The 23,083-nt window shown below is 36.3% G+C and overlaps 1 long non-coding RNA gene across 1 annotated transcript; it reads left to right on the top strand.

The window, feature by feature from the left end:
• The first annotated feature begins 436 nt into the window (after positions 1–436).
• Positions 437–22,430, top strand: LOC131381715 (uncharacterized). The gene is made up of 4 exons (XR_009210607.1): positions 437–514; positions 21,025–21,257; positions 21,525–21,644; positions 22,225–22,430. It is a non-coding gene; the product is annotated as an uncharacterized LOC131381715 (long non-coding RNA).
• The last annotated feature ends 653 nt before the right edge of the window (positions 22,431–23,083 follow it).

The following is a 23,083-nucleotide window of genomic DNA, read 5'->3' as shown; positions in this document are numbered from 1 at the left end:
AGCTTGCAAAAGCCACAGATGAAATTCCTGAGAATTGCAAGCCAATACAAACATTTGGAGGCTACTTGCTGCAGTAATGTATTGAAGAGTTTTTCAGTGACATTTTGATGTTTCATAGGTATCTCCAACTAATATTATTAAGAAATAAGTTAAGCTTCATATTCTGCTGTAACGCTGGGCACATTTCAACAATTCAAATGCATTTCCAAACATTATTTGGCCTTTTGAGACTGAAAATAACACAGTTCCTATAGGAAACAAAGGATATTATGTCTTTAAAAAACACACACAGGCACACACACAAATAAAAAATAAAAATTAGCTTGAAAAAGGTAATACTTTGACATTTTTAAATAGACGTATAATCCATTTTGCTAATTTCCTACGTTTTCTTTACTTTTTGTTGTCATGTACATTTATATAGTTTTATCACAGAAGACTCAGGCTGTAGAGATTATCACAAAGTAAAATATAGAAGATCTCAGCTCTCATCCATACTCTTCCTTCTTCAAAGGTAATAGATTGTAATTTCTGTAAAATTTTCTACTCTTTGTTCTGTTTATTTGCTTGCATGTACTGTATATGTATACATTTACATTTTTTCCCAAATTTGGATTGTCGTGATTTTTTATTCCTAAAATTTGATTTTTTAATAAAATTTTGATTTGGGAGAATTTCTTGAAGGAGACTAGGGTAGGTCATTCACAGAAGAGAAGAAAGTGTTTAATGGCCACTGTTTCAACAGTAGAAGTTTGTTGACCATTCCAAGAGCTGAGATTAAGGTAGAAAACTCTTTAATTTTTCTATGCTATGTAAATTTTAAAACAATATAAATATTAAGAACATGCATATTTATAAACTGTCTTTTCACCCAACATTATGTCAGCATTTTCCCATGTCATTACACTTTAATTTTAAAGTTTTTGTGTTGGTTTGTTATATGTATTCACCACAATTTACTTAAATATTACATTTTTACATAATTCTAACTTTGACTTTGGAAATTTCATTTTTTCTATTAGTATATAATGCTGTAATTAATATCATTGAGCATAAATCTTTTTTTCTCAGCTAAGATCAATATCTTAGCAGAGCTTCTCATAAGTACTAATTTAAAACTCTTAATACTTTCAGAGTAGTTGTTGCTTTCATTTAAACTGAGGTTAAATAGAAAACTGTTTTATTAAAGCTTCAGAGTGATATTGTGAGTGATTGTGGTTGGTTAATGATATAAAAGCCTCTTAACTGCTTTGTTTTAAATGCTCCAACTGATAAGATTTTCATAAACCCACTTCACTAATGCCGGTTTCCTCTTATGGCTACCAAACTTATGTCCATGGAACTGCTCTGTCTCTGTACACACTGGTAATTTCCCAAGAAACTATTTATTTAGAATACTAAGAGCCTGTTTAGCTCAAGGAAAAGAAAAACAAATATCTCTAAAATATTATATGGAAATTAAATCACCTAATCTGTTGACAATGTTGAAAACTTTGCTTGGTCTACCACTCCTAAAAGCTCATATATGTATGCTTATATATGCCCAAATCTTAAATTGTACTGAATTTAGCTAGGGTTCTGTAGCAGACTGAATTCATAGGAAGGAGATGATGTAACTCACGGAAGTGAAAAGGGAGCTGAAGAAATACAGCTGGACAATTTTGGAAAAATCTGTTGACTTCTCCAAGTAGCTGCCATTAATACAACTCAGTTCCAGCAGTTCCCTGTTTTTGATATCTCTAAGTCCAAATTTCACATGCCCAATAATGAGGATCCAGTTCACCTACTCGTGATCCATGTTCCAGGGCAAAAATTTCAAAGGACACATAGCCACTGAGGATACAACTCTGTGTGTTCAGTGGGACAGAAGAATTATCATGAGCAGGCCACATCCTAATTGTCCTCATTGGTATCATCAACAGCTGCTAAGAATCTTGATAGTTATTCGTGAATATTTACTAGATACACTGTGTAAGTGAGAAAACAAGTTCAGAGACTGGTATTAGGGAATTTGTTAGATTTGTCTTTTGAAAGCAACAGGAACTTGAGGTCCTGTCTAAAATTGGGAAGTATATAACAAGAAAGTTTTCTGTTTGGGTCCTAGCTTCGAGCAAGCTTAGGGTCAAATGAAAGATTACCATTTACTGTTAACATATTTGCTTTTTGCTGTAGGTTCTAGTCTTAATTTTTAAAATATATCTTTGTCATTCATTATGTAGGTCACTGTAAATTGCTACAAATCCTGTGTCATGGCTCAGAGATATAAATAAGCAATAGAAATTAATTTTTTGTAAGGTTATATAAATTAGGACTAGCATTAAACTCCAGGTTTGTGGCTCAAAATGCAGTGTCATGTGCATTTAACTATCACTCTTATTAAAACTCAAAACAACCAAGTTATTTTAAATTTCTACTCCATTGTTTAACCTATAGCTTGCCTTCTTTCACTTCTCAGATTATTTTATTAATAATGGTAATTTTAGATTGATAATTTTTAAATTCTCTTGCTTGTTTATTTTATTATTATATAACTTTAAACACAGTCGATTCTAATGCAGCTGAAGCATTTGCCTGGAATTGGGGCAGATAAAATCTATAAATCACAATTTATGTTGTCAAGAAAACCTAGTTCACTGTGTTTTAGTAATTATTTTTTACTGAGAAGTAAAAGCCAGATTGATTTTGGCAGTTTTTATAAGGATGATAATATCAGAAACTTATAAGATGATTATATATATATATATTTCACAGAAGATATATATATATATACACACACATAGATGGATATAGATAAATGAAAAGTTCTACAGTTAGAAAATCATTGCTTATCTCTAATAAAGGTGTGAAGAGAGAAGTTCAAATAACTATAATAAGGTAAAAAATATATGTTACATTTTTACCTGGCATCAGAATTTTGTTAGGTGGTAGGCTGTCTTTTTTTAAAAAAAGTATCTTGCCAACCCCCCTTGAATATAGATATTGAGATCCAAATGATATTATTTGGAAATAAGTTAAAAAGTAGATAATCTAAGAACCACAAATTTGAGGTTGGAGAACCTGGAGAAAGAGGAAAGGCAATGGGATTAGATTAATTAAACTATGGATATGGCTTGAATTTAAAGCCTGGAGACCTGGGGAACATGATCAGGAAAGAAATTTCCACTAGCAGTTTGGTCAAAAGATTTTTATGAACAGGACATTTCTTAATATTTTATTTTAAGGTGTGTTACTGTAATATAAATGTGCCCTTCCTCCAACTTCTGCAAAACATTTTTTTTTTTTTCGAGACAGTCTCTCAGTCTGTAAGCCAGGCTGGAGTGCAGTGGTAATCTTGACTTACTGCAATGTCTGCCTTCTGGGCTCAAGCCCAGCCCCCAAAGTAGCTGGGACCACAGGCATGCACCACCACTCCTGGCTAATTTTTATATTTTTTTGTAGAGATGAGGTTTCACCATGTTGCCCAGGATAGCATTCATAAATTCTACTGTATGCATTGGTTTTATTTCAAAAATATGTGTGTATTTTTATTTTATTTTTGAGTGTGGGGAGATCAAGCAAAATAAGCTATATATCACTCTTGAAACAGCACTGAATAGAGAGAAAAGATCATCTGCAGAATTAGAGACATGTATGAGATCAAAATTTGGGTAGTTGTAAGTAGAAAAGGCATGATTGTTTCAACGGGATGATTTAAATGGATTAGGTTTAAATATGAGAGAATAAGGTAAACTCATCTGACATTTTGAATTCATTACTGAAACACACAAAATAACATAAGTATCATCAAAGAGTTTAAAAAATGATAGGAGATAGAGTTGATAGATAATTCAAGGCAGAAATCAAGCATTTGGTCATTTTCAAGAGGGTACTTGAACATGATTCAGAATTCTTCAAAGTGAAGAAGGGAAAATATATTCCAGAAAGAAAATTGTGTTAAAAAGATGATTGGATTCCTTTGGCTTCAATACACTTATACAATGTCTCTGGAAGAAGTAATCTTAAAGTCACACTGGTAAGATGAAAAATGTTTTGATTATAGATACTCAATACAGAAAACTCCTTTTTTTTTTTTTTTTTTTTTTTTTTTTGAGACGGAGTCTCGCTCTGTCACCCAGGCTGGAGTGAAGTGGCGCGATCTCGGCTCACTGCAAGCTCCGCCTCCCGGGTTCAACCCCATTCTCCTGCCTCAGCCTCTCCGAGTAGCTGGGACTACAGGCGCCCGCCACCACGCCTGGCTAACTTTTTGTATTTTTAGTAGAGACGGGGTTTCACCGTGGTCTCAATCTCCTGACCTCGTGATCCGCCCGCCTCGGCCTCCCAAAGTGCTGGGATTACAAGCGTGAGCCACCGCGCCCGGCAATACAGAAAACTCCTGTCGGTGGCAGAATGAATCCTGAAATTGTGAGAGAAATATCCATCTTATGGATATACTGTCACTTTTATCCAGATTGATAGGGCTCCAAAGTGAGATATCTTTTGAGTATTTGATATATTTTATTATCTAAATGACTTGGCTATTGGTTAGAACTGTAGATATAGATATATGATGTTTTTATTTGTAATTAACAAACTTGCATATATTTATGGAATTGAATTATTAAATCAAACTAATATATCAAAAGAACAGTAGATGATTTATAAGATCTATTCTCCTCTCTCATCACTTTTTAAAGAGGGGCCATGAAAATATTTGTAGAGGTATGTGTAACTTTTACAAGAAATAGATCTTTGAAAGTGCCACCATATAGTTGGTATTAAAATCTGTGTGGATTGATGAGATCACATAGATCACAGTGGTGCGGATAAAAATCAAAAAGGTCATTAAAAAAGTCTGAGTCACTTAAATATTTGAAGATTTTTTCATCCTGATATTTTGGAAACATGAGTGTGGAATAGAATTTGGTCAGAATCACCTCAACCCATATATTTGGAATCAAATTCATAGGTGCGTTATGTGTCCCCTCATTTATTTGTATTTCATATATATTTGTATATGTTTATATTTCATTTATTTATATTTTCCTCATTTCTTCTTCTTCTCTCCTTTTTGTGCTCTCCTGATGGAGGTATATACGTCATAACTTTATTAACTTCCAACTCAGTATTCACAATTTAGGGAAGGAGTTATCTTTGCATGCATAAACTTATAAATTTTCTACAAAACAAAAGGAGTTAGTAGAGCTTGGAATAAACAGTCATGGGTGCATGAGATGTGTGATGGTTAATACTGAGTGTCAACTTGATTGGATTGAAGGGTGCAAAGTATTGTTCCTGGGTGTGTCTGTGAGACACAGAAAGACATATGTAGCATGTTCTCATTGATAAATGCCAGTTAAATATGTACACAAGAATACGAAGTCAGAACGACAGACAAAGGAGGCTCACAGGGGTGAGGCAGTGGGAGGAAGTAGATGATGGTAAATTACTTAATGGGTACAATATTTTATTCAACTGATGAATAGGCCAACATCCCTGACTTTGCCACTGTCCCATCAATCCATGTGACAAAATTAGACTTGTACCCCATAAATTTATGGCAATAAAAAGTGCATAAAAATAAAATTGCACAGGTAGTATGATCATAGCTATGCAAATACATGTAAAGATTAGAAGAAAAGTTAGCAACATGTGTCAATACATGTGATAATAGTATCTTTATGTAGACATTATTAAAATAAGTGATGCTGTATATTGTCCTGCTAGTCAGTATTTTTATTCTGAGTATTCATTATTCTTTTATGGACAAATGCACAGTAAATGTTATTCAACTTTAAATTCCCCTTGGAAAATTGCAGGTAAATATACATATATTATCATATTAAATAAATTAAATATTATATATTTGTATGTTTGTATATGTTAAATATAATTAAATATAATTTAGAACATTATATATTATATATAAATATCTATTACATATATAAATTGCATGCATAGTCAATTTGACATTTGCCTAAGACTTGTGGTTCCAATATAAGGTCTGTGTTTGAAGCTGGCTTCTCACTTCAAGCACTCTGAGACTTTAGATAAATTATTTTACCCTTGAATCTTAGTTTCCTTATGTGAAAATTCCTGTTATAATAATGCCTACTTTAATTCCTCCTATCCTTTATAGGAATATTGAAAATACTAAATGGCCTAATATAAATAAAGCACAGAGCAAAATATTAAGTTGCCTAAGAACAAAATCAAAACAAAATGTGCCAATGAAGTGGTCAATAAGTCAATGATGATAATAAGTAATCATGCTTCCAACATGACGAAAAACATATTACATTGCCTGAATCAAAGTTTTTTTTGTTTTTGTTTTGTTTTTTGAGACGGATTCTCTCTCTGTCGCCCAGGCTGGAGTGCAGTGGCATGATGGTGACTCACTGGAACCTCCACCTCCTGGGTCAAAGGGATTCTTCTGCCTCAGCCTCCCGAGTTGCTGGAACCACAGGCGCATGCCACTCTGCCCGGCTAATTTTTGTATTTTTGGTAGAGACGGTTTCACCACGTTGGCCAGGCTGGTCTCGAACTCCTGACCGTAGGTGATCCACTCACCTTGGTCTCCCAAAGTGCTGGGGTTATAGGTGTGAGTCGTGACACCTGGCCCAAAGTTTTTAACCAGTAGAAAAACAAATATATAACTCCTTACATTTTAGACCTAATCTGAACTGAATAAATAAAAGAGCAAATGTTATTATTAGAAGATATAACTATCCATCTGGGTAAAAAATGAATGTTGGAATAATGATAATAATAATAATTGAAAGTAATTCAAAATTCACCACTCTAGGTCACGTCCTCTACCATGAAACTAGAGCCATGTGATCGACTATGAAATGTAGCTCAAGAAAACACGTAACAATTCTTTTTCATAAACTTCTAATTTAGTGGGTACTGTTGAGAAAAACTCTGGTTTGGAGATGTCAAGTAGGATTTAATAGAGAAATCTAAGTTCTTTGAATTTTCTGTTTCATGTTGTAACTCCATATCTAGTCATTTAAACATTTATGTTTTATAAAGAGTCTTTTGATCTGATTATGCCTACATGGCTGAATTCTCTTATAAAACACGGAAGGTGGTTCACAATTCTTCTCTTAGTGTGCAAAGGGGAACTCAGTGGAGTTGGACGGGGGATGCATAGGACAGAGGGGCAGGTGAACTGGACAGAAATCCAGGAATCCACAGAGAAAAATCTACCTCAATTTGCAGTATAAATTGACCTTTCAACTAAGAATTGCCTTTAAAGAAATGTTCTTGTGTCAAAATGCTTTAAAACAACTATTTTAAACCAGTGGTCCCCATCCTGTGCACTGGGGACACCTAGGGACAGGAATTTATTTCTAGATTTTTTTTCTTCTTTCTTTCTTTCTTTTTTTTTTTTTTTTTTTGAGACGGAGTCTCGCTCTTTCACCCAAGCTGGAGTGCAGTGGCGCGATCTCGGCTTACTGCAAACCCAGCCTCTTGGGTTCAAGGGATTCTTCTGCCTCAGCCTCCTAGGTCGCTGGGACTACAGGCCTACACCACCACACCCGGCTAATTTTTGTAGTTTACCGTGTTGGCCAGGCTGGTCTCCAACACCTGACGTCAAGTAATGCACCTGCCGCGGCCTCTCAAAGTGCTGGGATTACCGGCATGAGCTACCAAGCCCTGCCTCTAGGGATTTTTAAACTATGTGCACACTAAGAATTGCCTGAAGACTAAAGTAAAAGTCACATGGTCTACACGTGTGTAATATATTTTTCAAATATTTACATGTGATATTATGTTTAATAAAACATTCATTTATGTAAATTTGGGTCAATGAATATTTTCCCAATTCACAGATGAAAAAGCATAACTATTAGCAAATGAGGGTTGGTAAACCTTGAATTGTTTCTTTTCTGTGAGAGGAGAAGATACAGATTTTATATACATGGATATATATTGAAAAATTTGAGGATAATAGGTCAACTATTTTTACAGAGCCATAAAACATGTTGACTTTTAGATGTCATTGATTATCCAAATATACTTTCCAGTGCTTTATTACTTTAGCTTTTAGGAATAACCAATATTTTACTGCTGAATTACAATTACAAAATATAGTTGATAAAGTAATCATTTCCTTGATAAGGGAAAAAGTGTACTGAGTACTGCTGAGAATAACTGTGGTTTTGGAATGTCAACTAGGATTTAATAGAGAAATCTATATTCTTTGAATTTTCTGTTTAACGTTGTAATTCCATATCTAATCATTTAAACATTTATATCTACGTATTGAGAGCCTACTGTTTCAAAATAAGTACCTTATAGTAAGTTGGTATCTGAATATAGTATTAGTTTCAATAGGCTTTTTTGAAAATGTATTGTTTTCTTTGTGATGAGAGGAGGGCAATGAGGTGGTGTGTGTCTGTGTTATGTAATTGGGAGAAGTGAATATTATTTAGTTTGCCAGGTTTTAAATTACTAGCTGAGGTTAATATATATTTCTATTCATGTTTCTCTCTCCTAACATATACACAAAATCATACATATATTCACATACCCACTCCCACCAACTTTAGTACCTCTTAATATGCCCCAAGGTCACAGATGAATCAAACACTGAAAAGGAATCTTTTAGAAAACACTGATGAAAGCACACCAAACTAGTTAGAAAACTAAGAATATTCAAAGTTTAAAGTGGATGAAAGGGGAATAAAGGAAGACCTTTTGATCTGGTTTGGGCCTGTAATCAAAGCTATGGGAAATGTACATCAAGACAGGGACCAAAGGAAAAGTTAATCTTTTTATCCAGAAGGCTCACTTCCACTCTCTTGCCTTCATTTTGTGCTTTCTTGAATAGTCAGTGCTCTTATCATGCATCCTTAATGCAGTATCCCTTCACCTGGGGCAAATCATAATCTGGGCTGTAACCTTCAAGGGAATGCCCCATGTTTAAGTCTATGAAAGCTTTTCTGGTTTTGCAAATTTACTTACAAAACTACTGCAGGAAGCATCAAATATAAAACAAATGGCTAAAACAGTCTCTTAGCCTTGAGTTCATCTGGAATGTTTATCTTTTATGATCTAACTTTTTACCAAATATAGCCAGGGGATACTTTTTTGGCATCTTACAGTATAAAGTCATAAAGTCAGAGAGATGATCAAGCCAGTTTCTCTCTAGTGTGTAATTTAAAGGTTTAAAAGATAGTGGAAGACTGAAGCAACATACTATTTATCTTTCAGTCTAGTATACACTATGAAACAGAAATAATAATGGGAGACTTTAACACCCCACTGTCAATATTAGACAGATCAACGAGACAGAATGTTAACAAGGATATCCAGGACTTGAACACAGCTCTGCGCCAAGCAGACCTAATAGACATCTACAGAACTCTCAACCCCAAATCAACAGAATATACATTCTTCTCAGCACCACATCACACTTATTCCAAAATTGACCACATAGGTGGAAATAAAGTACTCCTCAGCAAATGTAAAAGAAAAGAAATCACAACAAACTGTCTCTCAGACCACGGTGCAATCAAATTAGAAGTTGGGATTAAGAAACTCACTCAAGGCCAGGCGCGGTGGCTCACACCTGTAATCTCAGCACTTTAGGAGGCTGAGGCAGGCAGATCATGAAGTCAGGAGATTGAGACCATCCTGGTTAACATGGTGAAATCCCATCTCTACTAAAAATACAGAAACAATATAGCCAGGCATGGTGGTGGGTGACCACAGCTACTTGGGAGGCTGAGGTGGGAGAATGGCATGAACTTGGGAGGTGGAGCTTGCAGTGAGCCGAGATTGTGCCACTACACTCCAACCTGGGTGACAGAACGAGTCTCCATCTCAAAAAAAAAAAAAAAAAAAAGAAAGTAACTCACTCAAAACTGCACAACTACATGGAAACTGAACAACTTGCTCCTGAGTGACTATTGGAAAATAACAAAATGAAGGTAAAAATAAAGATGTTCTTTGAAACCAATGAGAACAAAGGCACAATGTACCAGAATCTCTGGGACATATTTAAAGCAGTGTGTTGAGGGAAATTTATAGCACTAAATGCCCACAAGAGAAAGCAGGAAAGATCTAAAATCGACAACACTAACATCACAATTAAAAGAACTAGAGAAGCAAGAGCAAACAAATTCAAAAGCTAGCAGAAGGCAAGAAATAACTAAGATCAGAGCAGAACTGAAGGAGATAGAGACACAAAAAACGCTTCAATAAATCTATGAATCCAGGAGCTGTTTTTTTTTGATCAACAACATTGATAGACCACTAGGAAGACTAATAAAGAAGAAAAAAAAGGAGAATCAAATAGACGCAATAAAAAATGATACAGGGGATATCACCACCAACCCCACAGAAATACAAACTACCATCACAGAATACTATAAACACCTCTATGCAAATAAACTAGAAAACCTAGAAAAAATGGATAAATTCCTGGACACATACACCCTCCCAAGACTAAACCAGGAAGAAGTTGAATCACTGAATAGACCAATACTAGGCTCTGAAATTGAGGCAATATTTAATAGCCTACCAACCATAAAAAGTCCAGGACCAGATGGATTCACAGCTGAATTCTACCAGAGGTACAAGGAGGAGCTGGTACCATTCCTTCTGAAACTATTCCAATCAATAGAAAAAGAGGGAATCCTCCCTCACTGATTTTATGAGGCCAGCATCATCCTGATACCAAAGCCTGGCAGAGACACAACAAAAAAAGAGAATTTTAGACCCATATCCCTGATGAACATTGATGCAAAAATTCTCAATAAAATACTGGCAAACTGAATCCAGCAGCACATCAAAAAGGGTATCCACCAAGATCAAGTTTACTTCATCCCTGGGACGCGAGGCTGGTTCAACATATGCAAATCCATAAATGTAATCCATCACATAAACAGGACCAAAGACAAAAACCACATGATTATCTCAATAGGTGCAGAAAAGGCCTTCAACAAAATTAAACAGCCCTTCATGCTAAAAACTCTCAAGAAAATAGGTATTGACAGAACGTTTCTCAAAATAATAAGAGCTATTTATGACAAAGCCACAGCCAGTATCATACTGGATGGGCAAAAACTGGAAACATTCCTTTTGAAAACTGGCACAAGACAGGGATGCCCTCTCTCACCACTCCTATTCAACATAGTGTTGGAAGTTCTGGCCAGGGCAATCAGGCAAGATAAAGAAATAAAGGTATTCAGTTAGGAGAAGAGGAATTCAAATTGTCTCTGTTTGCAGATGACATGATTGTATATTTAGAAAACCCCATCGTATCAGCCCCAAATTTCTTTAAGCTGATATGCAGCTTCAGCAATCTCAGGATACAAAATCAATGTGGAAAAATCACAAGCATTCTTATACACCAATAACAGACAAACATAGAGCCAATTCATGAGTGAACTCCCATTCACAATTGCTACAAAGAGAATAAAATACCTAGGAATCCAACTTACCAGGGATGTGAAAGACCTCTTCAAGGAGAACTACAAACTGCTGCTCGACAAAATAAAAGAGGACACAAACAAATGGAAGAGCATTCAGTGCTCATGGATAGGGAGAATTAATATTGTGAAAATGGCCATACTGCCCAAGGTAATTTATAGATTCAATGCCATCCCCATCAAGCTACCAATGACTTTCTTCACAGTATTGGAAAAAACTACTTTAAAATTCATATGGAACCAAAAAAGAGCCTGCATTGCCAAAGCAATCCTAAGCCAAAAGAACAAAGCTGGAGGCATCACACTACCTGACTTCAAACTATACTACAAGGCTACAGTAACCAAAACAGCATGGTACTGGTACCAAAACAGAGATATACACCAATGGAACAGAACAGAGGCCTCAGAAATAACACCACACATCTACAACCATCTGATCCTTGACAAAGCTGACAAAAACAAGCAATGGGGAAAGGATTCCCTATTTAATAGTGCTGGGAAAACTGACTATCCATATGTAGAAAGCTGAAACTGGATCCCTTCCTTACACCTCATACAAAAATTAATTTAAGATGGATTAAACACTTAAATGTTAGACCTAAAACCATACAAACCCTACAAGAAAACCCAGGCAATACCATTCAGGACATAGGCATGGACAAAGACTTCATGATTAAAACATCAAAAGCAATGGCAACAAAAGCCAAAATAGACAAATGGGATCTAACTAAACTCAAGGGCTTCTGCACAGCAAAAGAAACTACCATCAGAGTGAACAGGCAACCTACAGAATGGGAGAAAATTTTTGCAGTCTACCCATCTGATAAAGGGCTAATATTCAGAATCTACAAAGAACTTAAACAGATTTACAAGAAAAAATCAAACAACCCCACCAAAAATTGGGTGAAGGATATGAACAGACGCTTCTCAAAAGAAGACATTTATGCAGCTAACAGACACATGAAAAAATGCTCTTCATCACTGATCATAAGAAAAATGCAAATCAAAACCACAACGAGATACAATTTCACACCAGTTAGAATGGCGATCATTAAAAAGTCAGGAAACAACAGGTGCTGGAGAGGATGTGGAGAAATAGGAACACTTTTACACTGTTAGTTGGACTGTAAACTAGTTCAACCATTGTGGAAGATGGTGTGGTGATTCCTCAAGGATCTAGAACTAGGAATACCATTTGACCCAGCAAGCCCATTCCTGGGTATATAACTAAAGCATTATAAATCATGATACTAAAATACACATGCACACGTATGTGTATTGTGGCACTATTCACAATACCAAAGAGTTGGAATCAACCCAAATGTCCATCAATGATAGACTGGATTAAGAAAATGTGGCACATATACATCATGGAATACTATGCAGTCATAAAAAAGGATGCGTTCATGTCCTTTGTAGCAACATGGATTAAGCTGGAAACCATCATCCTGAGCAAACTATCACAAGGACAGAAAACCAAACACCACATGTTCTCACTTATAGGTAGGAATGGAACAATGAGAACACTTGGACACATGGTGGGGAACACCACACACCGGGGCCTATCATGGGGTGGGGGGAGGGGGGAGGGATAGCATTAGAAGATATACCTAATGTAAACGACGAGTTAGTGGGTGCAGCAAACCAACACAACACATGTATACATATTTAACAAACTTGCACATTGCATTTATGTACCCTAGAACTTAAAGTATAATAAAATAAAAAGTGGAAATTACCTTAATGATATGTAGAAAATGAAGACATATTTGTGAAAGAGAATCTACTAAATCCCAGTGGTAAGAACAGGGAGAGTCCCTGGCATGAGTCACAACATAACCCCTTATTTATCCCATCCTCGACTCAGCATGATGGAAATTCCCCTGTGAAGGGCAGGTACAGCCCATATGATAGGGATCCCTCTTCCTAAAGTGCAAGAAAGAGAAATCATCTGCATTTTTTTATGCCTCCTCCACAGCTCTGTTTAAGAAAGGCTAAAGTCCAGGAAAGTGTGGTCAGACTATCAGGGGCTTTCTCCTGTACCCAGCACCCATTCATGGTATGGAGGCCTTACCCCAGGGATCTCAGGCCAAGAACACTGGGGCTCAGATTATCCTCACCTCACCTCACTCACAGGGATAAGGATTCACACTGGAAGAGAAAAGCCAAGAAATCCAGAGGCTACTGCCCCTTTCCAGTGTCCTGGAAATAAAGTGAGTGTGTCATTCTGAGGATAAGCAGGCCACTGTCATGGACATGAGTCCAGAGAACATGGCCAGATATGTTGCCAAGGGAAAGAGGACATTAAAACGCAGATATCTGTAACTATATCTATGGAATCTAGCTTTATTTGGGAAAAATGTATGAAGAAGTTCAAGATAAGAGTACTTCCCAAAAGAGTAGAGACTTTGGTGGATTGTGAGCAATGAGGAGGAGGCCAGGGGCCCTGAGACAGCCACCATCAAAGCCTGAAAGTTTACTAGTCTTAGAAGAAAACCTTAGCTGAGTTCAACTGAACACAGTATAATTGAGCAAAGAATGATTTATAAATTGGGCAGCCTCCTGAACAAGAGTTGGCTCAGAGAGACTAGCACAACAACTTGTTGGAAGATTTATAGACAGAAAAAGGAAAGTGACTACAGAGAATGGAAGTGAAGTACAGAAATGGCTAGATTGGTTATAACTAAGCATTTGTCTTATCTAAACAGGATTTGAAGAGGTGATCCCTGTATTAGTCCATTCTCACACTGCTAATAAAGACGTAGCCAAGATTGGGTAATTTATAAAGAAAATAGGTTTAATTGACTCACAGTATAATATTTCTGGGGAGACCTCAGGAAGCTTACAATCTTGGCAGAAGGGAAGGCTAACATGTCCTTCTTCACATGGAGCAGCAAGAAGTGCAGAGCAAAAGGGAGAAAAACCCTTATAAAATTATCAGATATTGTGAGAACTTAGTCAATATCATGAGAATAGCAGCATGGGAGTAATCACCACCATGATTCAATTGCCTCTCACCAGGTCCCTCCCACAACACATGAGGATTATGGGAACTAAAATTCAAGATGATATTTGAATAAGGACACAGCCAAACCATATTATTCCACCTGGACCCTCCAAAATCTTATGCCCTCACATTTCAAAATCAATCATGCCTTCCCAGCAGTCCCCCAAAGTCTTAACTCATTCCAGTACTAACCCAAAAGACCAAGTCCAAAGTCTCATCTTAGACAAAGCAAGTCTTTTCTGCCTATGAGCCTATAAAATCAAAAGCAACTTGGTTACTTATTAGATGCAATGGGGATACAGGCATTGGGTAAATACAGCCATTCCAAATGGGAGAAATTGGCCAAAGTAAGTAGCTATAGGCCACAGGTAAGTCCATAATCCAATAGGGCAATTGTTAAAACCTTAAAGTTCCAAAATGATCTCTTTTGACTCCATGTCTCACATCCATGGCAAGCTGATGCAAGAGGTGGATTTCCATGGCCTTAGGCAGCTCTGTTCCTGTGGCTTTGCAGGATACAGCTCCACTCCTGGCTGCTTTCATGGGCTGGCATTGAGTGTCTGCAGCTTTTCCAGGCACACAGTGCAAGCTGTCAGTGGATTTGCCATTCTGGTGTCTGGAGGATGGTGGCCTTCTTCTCACAGCTCTACTAGGCAGCCTCCCAGTGGGGACTCGGTGTGGGGGCTCTGACTACACATTTCCCTTCTGCGCTGCCCTATCAGAGGTTCTTCATGAGGGCTCCACCCCTGCAGCAGATTTCTGCCTGGACATCCAGGCTTTTATATACAACCTCTGAAATCTCAGCGGAGGTCCCCAAACCTCAATCCTTGACTTCTGCATATCCATAGGCCCAATACCAGGTGGAAGCAACCAAGGCTTGGGGCTTGCATCTCTGAACCCACAGCCTAAGCTGTATGTTGTCCCCTTTTAGCCATGGCTGGAGCAATTTGGAATAGGGGCATCAAGTCCCAAGTCTGCACACACCAGGGCAGGCCCTGGACCCAGCCCAGAAAACCATTTTTCCTGCCTAGGCCTATGGGCCTGTGATGGGAGTGGCTGCCATCAAGGTCTAGGACATGCCCTGGAGACATTTTCCCCATTGTCTTAGTGATTAACATTCAGCACCTCATTACTTATGTAAGTTTCTGCAGCCAGCTTGAATTTCTCCATAGAAAATGGGGTTTTCTTTTCTATCACATCATCAGGCTGCAAATTTTCCAGACTTTTTTGTCCTGCTTCCACTTCAATGGTTTGCCATTAGAAATGTCTTCCACCAGATACCTTAAATCATCTCTCTCAATTTAAAAGTTCCATAGATGTCTGGGGAAGGGGCAAAATGCCACCAGTCTCTTTGCGTAAGAGTGACCTTTGCTCCAGTTCCCCATCTCTATCTGAAACCCCCTTAGCCTGGATTTCATTGTTCATATCACTATCAGCACTTTGGTCAAAGCTATTCAACAAGTTTCTAGGAGGTTCCAAACTTTCTCCCATTTTCCTGTCTTCTTCTGAGCCCTTCAAACTGGTTCAACCTCTCCCTGTTACCCAGTTGCAAAGTAGCTTCCACATTTTCAGATATCTTTACAGCAGCACCCCACTCTACTGGTACCAATTTTAGTCCATTCGTACACTGCTAATAAAGACACCCGAGACTGGGTAATTTATAAAGAAAAGAGGTTTAATTGACCCACAATTCAGCATGACTGGGGAGGCCTCAGGAAACTTGCAATCACAGCAGAAGAGGAAGTTGATACATCCTTCTCCACATGGGGACAGGAAGGAGAAGTACAGAGCAAAAGGGAAAAAAGCCCCTTATAAAGCCATCAGATCTTGTGAGAACTCACTCACTGTCACAAGAATAGCACCATGAGAGTAGCCTCCCACCATGATTCAGTTACCTCCCACTGAGTTCCTCTCAAAACATATGGGGATTATGGGAAATACAATTCAAGATGAGATTTAGGTGGGGACACAGCCAAACCATACCAGGTCCTTTTAATTGGCCGAAACTCAGTGATTGGCATAAGAGTAGCATACTGTGTGTTTACACCTCCATTTAGGTTATAGTTCGCTATGTACAGAGAAACCTTTTGGGCAAGGTTAAAATACGTAAGGAGGCAACTGTGGGCTAAACTTGATTTTACAAAAGAGAAAATCAAGACAGACAGTTAAGAAGAGCCCTCTGGGGTCCTAATGAACTTCAAAGACTGTTCTCAAAGGCTCCCCCTGCAAAGGGACCCACATTTAACTGCAGATCAATATATGTTCCAAGACATTGTTCAAAACAACAGAGGAATCATTGGGCAAATATCAGAGCTTGACATCTGAGTATGATACCTGACAAGGCAGACAGCTGCAAAGTGAGATTAGGGAAAGAGACAAGGAGAGCCCTCTAAAAACCAGTCATCCTAGGGTGACTAAGGGAATGCCTAAGACTGCACCTTCTGAGAAGCAATACCAGATAGTTCACACTGCAGGGGAAATAGACTTCACTAAAATACTTCAGCCAAGTTACTAAAGAAATAAGCAACAACAACAATAGCAAGGCTTGAGGTAGAATTGGGGTGGAGGGGAGGTATCCATGGTTGCAACAGTATGTTATCTAAAATATTCAGTTTTCACAAAAAAAATATATGACAGGAAAAGAAACAAGACAGTGTGATCTATATATAGAAAAATAAGTAGGCAACAGGACTGCCTGTGACATGTCTATGGCGTTTGACATAATAGAAAACAATTTCAAGGTAGCTATGATTTCAATGAAATGAAAGAATCCATGAATAAAGAAGAAAAGGAAAATATGATGACAAAGTCTCACCAGTATAGAATATTAATAAAGAGGTAGAAAGTATAATAAAGAACCAAATAGAAATCGAGTTTAAAAGTCAATGATTGAAATGAAGAAGTTCACTGGAGAGACTCAACAATACATTTCACTACCAGAAGAAAGAACCAGCATAGTTTAAGATATATCTGTGCAGTGTAAAGAATGGAGGGGAAAACAACTGAAAGAAAATAAACAGAGCCTTAGAGAAACGTGAGACTGTACTAGGCACACCAACATACACATAACAGGAGGACCAGAAAGAGAAGAGAGAAGTAAATAGACTGTACTAGTTTCCTATTGCTTTTGTAACAAATGAACATAAACTTAGGGGCTTTAAACAACATAGATTTGTAATTTTACAGTTCTGGAGGTTAGAAGTCTAAAATCCATCTTTTGGAACTAAATTCAAGGTGACATCAGGGCTGGAAGCTCTACAGGAGAATCTGTGTTTTGTTTTTTGTTTTTTTTTGGTTTTTTTTTTTTTTTTTTTTTTTGAGTTTTCCTGGTTCTAAAGGTTGCTGTGTGGCTTGGCTCATGGCTCCAATTACATCCCCAACTAGGCTATTGTCTCATTTGTTCACTTACCTGAAACAAATGGAGAGTTTATAAATGACAAGAACTCTTCTAGATGCTCGAGTACTGTGATAGGTTAACTATGTCATTGATTTTTTTGTCCTTCTCTCCAAAATAATGCATAGCTATACAAAAAATTGTCATGCTGCATATCACAATTTACTAAAATAATCAAACAAGTGAAGAAGATAATTGTGCTACATATGGTTAAAATACAAACTTAATATAGTGTTATATAGAAATCAGAGTGGTAGGTCAAAGAGGGGAATTATGAACTCTGAATCAATCAAGTGTGGAACAAAAAAATAGGAAAAAGAATAATCCAGAGAAAAGGATAAAATTTCTTAGGACCTTGAATGATAAGTAGGACTTTTCAAAAGCTAAAACCTGGACAAAGTAATTTTTAGAAAGGAGAGTGTTATTCACAAATTTAAAACAAATTGTTATTTGTTTTATTAATTAATTAATAATATTATTAATAAACAATAAATTATTTTTAATAATATTAAATTATAATGAGAAAGTATGTTAGATAAATGTGCTAATATTTAACAGTTTTAATACTAAGTTATGCAGTTAAATTTAATACAATTGTACTTCATTTCTAAGAGCAAATGAGGGTCAATTCTCAGACATATTCTACACGTTTTCATAATCTTCATTATTAACTTTATATTAATGCACATTTTGTGGCTTTTTTTCCTCCTCTACTTTACTTTCTCTTCTTTTTCACTTCTGTTCATTGGGTTCCCCATCAAAATGTATTACCTGCATTTAAATCCTTACCTTAGGTAGGATTTTGAGATAACCAAAATTAAGAGAGATCATACTGGAAGTAGCCTTTCAGATAAGTGCTTTAGGGTGGTATTCAAGTGTAAAAACGTTTACTTGTTGGATTGCATCAAAGACACCATTGCCAGTGGTATGTGGAGAGATGGTAACTCCCGGTAGGCTGTAGCATCATTATTATTAAATAATTCTTTTGGGAGTCAGAAGGCTCAAAGAGATTGTCATTTAGAGTGAATGCTTTACATGAAACCAGAGTACCTATTACATGTCTAAGTCCCCAGATGACAGTCTCTTAACTAGGGAAATTAAAAACACACTACTAAGATTGAAACCAGCTTATCTGAGTAGCTACGTTATTGTTTGTGGCTAAGATTTACAATGGTACATCTTACATAAAATTAGTGTCCAGGCTGCTGTTAATAGGTGTGTAAAATTGTATTTCCCAATGATGGCTACAGGTAGACCTGTCGGTAAAATATAAAGATATAGATATTCTACATAGGTATAAATAGAGATAGATATATACCCCAGCTTATGTATTATTCCTACATATTTTGCTGACACGTCTTCCACTGAGAATACTATCTTTGCTTCCACTACCCTCCTTAAAACTAGAAGAAAAAAAGAAATAGACAAATTTTTCAAGTATAATTGGAAACTCCAACACCCACATTTCAGCAACTAATAAAATTACTACATAAAAATTATGGAAGAATATAGACCATCTGAACAACATATGCTACCAACATGATCTAATTGACTTATGTAGACTACTCTACCTAACAACACAATGCACTTTTGTTTCACGTTCCCATGAAACATACACCAAGAAAAAAACATTATTCTATCTTAAGCTATAAAAAAAGTAAACAAATGCACTTCTAAATAATCCATGGATTAAAGTGGAAGACTCAAAGGAGATTTTTAGCAACTGAACTAAAATGAAATTGCACCATATCACAATCTGTGGGATGCAACAAAAGCTGGGCTGATTGGAATGCATTGCATTAAATTATTATGTTAAAAATCAGAAAAGATCACAAAGCAATAAGCTGTTTCTAACTCAAGAACTAGGAAAAAAAGCAAAATGAACCCAAAGCAAGAAAGAAGGATAAAAGATAAGAACAAGATCTGTGAAAATGAAAATAGGAAATATTAAAGTAATAAAACAACATTAATATATCTTCATAAGCAAAAAGAGCTAGTATCTAGAATATATAAAGAAAATTCAACAGTGAAAAAAGGCCAACTAAATAGAAAATGGGCGAAAGTCATGAATACAGATTTTGCCAAAGTCACAAAAACAGATGAAAATATGTTCAACATCATCACCCATCAGGGAAGTATGAATAAAAATCACATGAGATCACTGTACACTTATCAGAATGGCTGTTAAAAAAATAGTGATAGCAAAAAATTTGGGTGAGGATTTAAAGAAACTGAATCACTCATACATTGCTACTATAGCCACTCTAGGAACCAACCAGTTTGGTGTCCCCTATGAAACTAAATTTTCAATTTCTGTCAGACCTAGCAATTGCACTCCTGGGCATTTATCCTCCAAAAAATGATAACTTATGTTGACATAAAAACTTGTATATGAATGTTTATAGAAGCTTTATTTGTAGAAACTAAACCTTAGAATCAACCTAGATATCTTTCAATAGGTGGAACATACATACCATACATAGGTGGAATGCTACTTGGCAAAATAAAGTAACTAGTCTAATGAGGCACTCAACAATTCGAATAAATCCCCTAGCAATTATGGTGAGTGATAAAGGCAAATCTAAAAGCATTATATACTGTATGATTCCATTGATGTACATTTTTAGGTATCATTTCAAAAATGACAAAATTTTAGAAATAGAGAAGAGAGTGGTTAGAGATGGAGAAGGAGAGAGATGAGTGTGGTTATGAAAAGTATACTTTGAAGTATCCTGGTTGGGTTGAGTCGGTTCCAAATCTTTATTGTGATGGTAGATACAGGAACCTGCACAGGTGATAAAATTACATAGAACTTAATACACACACACACACGCACACACACACACACACACAAATGAGTGCAAGTAAAACTGAGGAAATCTGAATAAAATCAGTGGATTACACCAATGTCATTATCCTAGTTGTGGTATTGCAATATGGTTCTGCAAAATGTTACCATTAACAGAGGGCATAGTATACACATTATTTCTCAGTGTTATTTCTTACAATTGCATAGAATTGAACAATTATCTAAAAGAAAAATTTGAAAAACCCAAAATAACACAGAGAAGGCTGTGATTGTCAAAACCAACAAAATAAAGCAGAGGTGATGCTATTTGACTTCAGAGGCTGAATCTCTCTCTCTTTCTCTCTGTCTCTCTCTTCCTCTCTCTCTCTCTCTTTCTCTCTTTATCCACACATAGATTTGGAGCTCTGAGATACCCTGTAAAAAGTTTAACTTTCCTGAAACTGCCATACTGGGAAGACCAAGAGAAACAAGAAAACACCTGAAGAGTCCCAGCTGTTCTATTTTTTAGCTGTTTGAGTCTTTCAAGCGTCAGTGACAGGTATGAGTTGTGGAGTTATTATCATCTCTGAGGACAACTCTCAACCAATAGGAGGTGGAGCCTTGTGGATACATGCACCGTTCTTTCCAGTAACTAATGAAATAATTCTGACCTGTATGTACAAAGTGGTATTTCCACAACTGTAATGTTAATATATGCTATACGAGCTTTTATCTTTCCCTCTTTCTTCCTATCTTCCTCACTTTTTTCTGTTCTGTCATTCCTGTTTCCTTGGTTTAACTTTCAGATAATCTAACTATTTCTAATTCTTTTTCTTCAAGTCTGATTTTTTAATAATTAAAACTCAAATCAAGACGTCTTCAGGAGAATGAAAGAGTAAATTGCATTTTATACAGGGTGATATTTCAGCAAAGGACCAAACATGTTGGTCCAGTCCTAAAGGAGACAAGGAAGAAAACTGTGCAGATGTCTCAGAGCACAGCATTCCAGCTAGACAAATGTGCAAGTATTAGCAGGTACAAATACTCAGAGGTAGGAGGTTGACAAAAAGTCCAAGAAGAGAATGGTTGGGTTAGAATCTGTAGGATTAGATTTTTATGATATGAGGTTGGTATTAGAGATAAGGAATCACGGCGCCATGAGAAGGTGCTATGGATTATTGTCAGGATTTTAATTCTTACTAAGATTAAGATAATAATGTGTTGGTAAGTACTAAAAAGGAAATGATAGGATGTAATTTATACTGTTTTTAAAATATCATATGGCTATTTTGTGAAGAAAAGAATAATGAAAAACAAATGCATTAGTGGGAAAAATTGGGAGGAGACCTTAAAACTCAAGCTGGAAATATGATGAGAGGGGTTGGAATCAAGTTTGTAGCAGAATCATTTTGGACAAATATCATTAGAAATGGTAAATTTGGAATGGGAACATAATATAAAGAGAACATGCAAGCATTATTCTGCACTTTTGAGGTGAGTAAATAGAATTGAGTTGGCAATTACTAAAATGGGAGACTTGTTTAATCTGTAGGTTAAACAAGTTTAGAAGGCATGATTAGACATATTAATTTGGAGATATCTATTATATATTCAGATGAAGTGCCTGATAAGCAGTTGAAGATATAAACCTGGAATTCTGGGAAGTAGCCAAAGTTGGATGTACACCTATTCAAATTTTCAGATTATAGAATAAATAAAAGTCATGAGTGGGCAAACTCGTACTGAGAAGAAATAGCTGGTAACAAAGAAAAGAAGTCTAAGAACTGAGCTCTAAACGTCTTCAACATAAAGAAAATGTTACGGAGGATAAGAAAAATGGTGCAACTGAGGTTGAGAAGCAGTCAGTGAGATAAGGAAAAAAAAAAGCAGATAGACGAGTCTCTTTCTATAACAGTAAAAAACATATTTTAAGAAGCACTAATGAAATGTGTCTAAATCTACTGAGACATCATGTAAGACAGTTTACTACTAAATTTAGCATTGTGGAAATCATCATTAGGGACCTTTTCAAATATTAGTGGAAAGGTGGGGGGGTACACCTGATTACAATGGTTTTAAATAGAAAACAATTGAAACTGGCAAGTTCAAACAACTCTGCAGAAATCTGCTGAAAATCTAAGGTGAATAAATTGCATTTCCAGTATCCTCTTTCTCCAAGAAATCATGTGTTAGAGGATTTATTATAACTCCCAATTTACAAAAGAGGAGACTGAGGCTTTGGCAAATTAATTCATTGAAGTTCCTGAGAGAACATATCTATAGGTTCTACTACTTGCTTAATGTGGTTTGAACACATTTCTAGATAAATTCCATGCAGATTGCAATTTTTTTGCTGCTATTTCATTTATATGACTCTCTATCCTCACCTTTCCCTCTGACTTTCTATGACTTTCTTTTAGTGCAAAACTCTAAAAATTGGATTCAGTAAAGTTGCAAAAGAGTGTGGGGCAGTG

The sequence above is a fragment of the Hylobates moloch genome, unplaced genomic scaffold (genome assembly GCF_009828535.3).
Source record: "Hylobates moloch isolate HMO894 unplaced genomic scaffold, HMol_V3 SCAFFOLD_17, whole genome shotgun sequence".
NCBI lineage: Eukaryota > Metazoa > Chordata > Mammalia > Primates > Hylobatidae > Hylobates > Hylobates moloch.
The sequence above is the reverse complement of the archived record's forward strand: the minus strand, read 5'-3'. Positions and strand labels throughout refer to the sequence as shown.